We start from the raw sequence: 3,346 nt of genomic DNA, 5'->3' as shown, positions 1-3,346 counted from the left end.
CTCCCACTACAAATAAGGTAATATTTATTGAGCTCTAAATAAACAAACCCCTCCCTTCCAAAACCACAGCCTTTGGACTGGTAATTAGTCTTATTACCTATTTTACCTATTCCTCCTTCAATAGCAAAAAGCAAAAGAACTTGCCTGCAAAGTGCAAGAAATCATAAAAAACATATATTTTAATAAAAAAATAGGCAAAAAAGTTGTGCACATACATTCATTGAGCTCATGTTGAAAAAAGGAGTATACTGCCCCTTTTAGCCTGTTTGCACTGTAACAGTGCATGTGATTTTATGTAATTGTATAGATTAAAATGTTCTTTGTAGATTCAGTATATTTTATGGGAGAAAGATTCCATTATGCTACACTATTATGTGTACTTTTTCCATAAGTATGTAAGTTTTGGAGTTGCAAGCACCTTTAATAATGGCCATTTATACGTTGCCCATGCCTACTGATTTAGCAAGGGCACACAGTAATTTTTATATTTCCTTTATTAAAGGTGCCTATTTGTGACTATATTATGTATGAATGTGGATATATCTACAAGTGTCTGTGTTCCATGGCTTAAAATCTATTTTCATTAACATTTGCATATTGAGAATATAGTTTTCCTAAAATGAAAAAAAGTGATTGTTTTATATATGGATACACATAGTATTAATGCCAAATGTCTACATATAAGCAGGTGATCACATCTATAAGTGTGAACATGTGCTTGTGTGTATAAGAACCATCAATCATTGCCACCTATACAGTAGAGTCCTAGTAATACTATATATATATAAATATATTAAATACAAATGAAATGTATAGTTTAGGTTGGTATATCATTTGAAATGAAACAATGCTTTTATTTACTTTTTTTTTTAATTGTACTAAAATGTTAGCTTTGCACACATTGCGTAAATTGTACAATACTGAAATATTTATCACCTACCAGCTATTTTAATGACGATTTTCTTACATCCATGGCTATTAATCACCCCTAGGGAATTTAAAACTATATAGGTCTGTTTGCGACTATATTTTCCATGTTGTTTGAATTATTTTGCTACGACATGACATTACTTGTACAGGTATGGGACCTGTTATCCAGAATGCTCGGGACCTGGGGTTTTCCGGATAACAGATCTTTCCGTAATTTGGGTCTTCATGCCTTAAAGTGGACCTGTCACCCAGACACAAAAATCTGTATAATAAAAGTCCTTTTCAAATTAAACATGAAATCCAATTTCTATTTTTATTTAAGCATTCATAGCTGTTGTAAGCTCTTTTAATAATCTCAGCTGTCAATCAAATATTGTCTGCCCCTCCTCTATGCCTGTGGCATAGAGGCGGGGCAGACAATTACTTTTACTTTCCATTAGGCACTTCCTAGATGTCACTGCTCTCCACACATTCCCCCAGTTCTCTTCACCATTTAATTGTGTAGCCAGGGCATGGGGATGGACATCGGGCCCCCCATTCTGGTGCACAAACAAAATTCTGAGATGATTCAAGGCTTGTCTTAATAACAGTGTCCACAAAATGGCTCCTGCCTGCTTGTTATAATTATGAATTCCCAGACTGAAGGAAACAAGATTCAAATAATTTATATAGTGTAATTAAAGTTCATTTTGCTTGACTAATGTGATAAAATAGGATTTTGAATAATTTTTTTGGGTGACGGGTCCCCTTTAAGTCTACTAGAATTTCATTTAAACATTAAATAAACCCAAAAGGCTGGTTTTGCTTCCAATAAGGATTAATTATATTTTAGTTGGGATCAAGTACAAGCTACTGTTTTATTATTACAGAGAAAAAGGAAATCATTTTTAAAAATTTGGATTATTTGGATAAAATGGAGTCTATGGAAGACATGCCATTCCATAATTCGTAGCTTTCTCGATATCGGGGTTCCGGATAAGGGATCCTATACCTGTATAACAAAACAGAAAGGTAATAGTGACAGTTTAAAAAGGGAGAAGATTTAATATATTTTGCACAGGTTTATACAGCTCTTTGGTGTAAACATTTGTTACTTACAAAAAGATAGGGCCGGGGTCAGAGTGACTTTCCATAATATCAGAGAATATCCTAGTGACCCTTAACCCCAGTGTAAAATTCCCATTGGCTCTTTCTTAATTCCACCAGAAGCCTATATAACCTTTTTCTATACCATATGGCACTCCATCTAATTGTTGTAAGAGTGACCCTTGATGTCAGATTCTCTGAAAGGCCCTGGGAGGCCCAATCTGATACTGAATAGCACCATTACTCACCATTACTCTTTATGCAGAAGAAGCACTAACCATCCAGAAATGTAGAATATTTACAATCATTTACAAAGATAGAGCAGTGCTGACCTAGGTGCACAGCTAAATGGGTACATCTGGATACAGAAGCATGAGTGGTCTCTGAATTATATACAGTACATTTCAAAACAGAAATAGATGCATTTAGCTTTTTTGATGTATCTGTTGCTCACAGTGCACATGGTTTATATTAATGAGAAGCGGTTGTGAATGTGTGCGTCGGATGCTTCTTGCACACTTGCATTGCCATCCTGGCACATTGGAAATGGACAATAATGGGCTCCCTTACTAGCATTTGAACTGTAAATTTTCAATGTCAATTTTAAGTGAAAATGCTGTGTTTTTTTCATTTGTGAATATTTTTGCTTATGAAAAATATGGGAAAAAAAAATTGCATGTGCATCATAGGAAATATGTTTTTAATTAATTTAATACAGCATTTTTAGAGTTGTTCTTACGTGCTGTGAGATGATACAAATCATTAGATAAATGGCACCAGGTTTTTTATCATTCAGTAAAAATACAGCTATGGGATCTGTTGTCCAGAAACCCATTATCAAAATATCTCGGGAATTACGGGAAGGCCAACTCCCATATGCTCCATTTCACGCAAATATTTAACATTTTGACAAGATGTTTCCCCTTTCTCTACAATAATAATGCAGTACAGGTATGGGACCTGTTATCCAGAATGCTCGAGACCAGGAGTTTTCCGGATAACAGATTTTTCTACCTTAAGTCTACTAGAAAATCATGTAAACATTAAATAAACTGAATAAGCTGGTTTTGCTACCAAAAAGTATTAAAGGGATCCTGTCATCAGAAAACATGTTTTTCAACACACATCAGTTAATAGTGCTGCTCCAGCAGAATTCTGCACTGAAATCCATTTCTCAAAAGAGCAAACCGATTTTTTTATATTCAATTTTGAAATTTGACATGGGGCTAGACATTTTGTCAATTTCCCAGCTGCCCCTGGTCATGTGACTTGTGTCTGCACTTTAGGAGAGAAATGCTTTCTGACAGGCTGCTGTTTTTCCTTTACAATG

Source organism: Xenopus laevis, chromosome 1S (assembly GCF_017654675.1).
Source record: "Xenopus laevis strain J_2021 chromosome 1S, Xenopus_laevis_v10.1, whole genome shotgun sequence".
In the NCBI taxonomy this organism is placed as follows: Eukaryota; Metazoa; Chordata; class Amphibia; order Anura; family Pipidae; genus Xenopus; species Xenopus laevis.
This window is presented reverse-complemented; position numbering follows the sequence as displayed.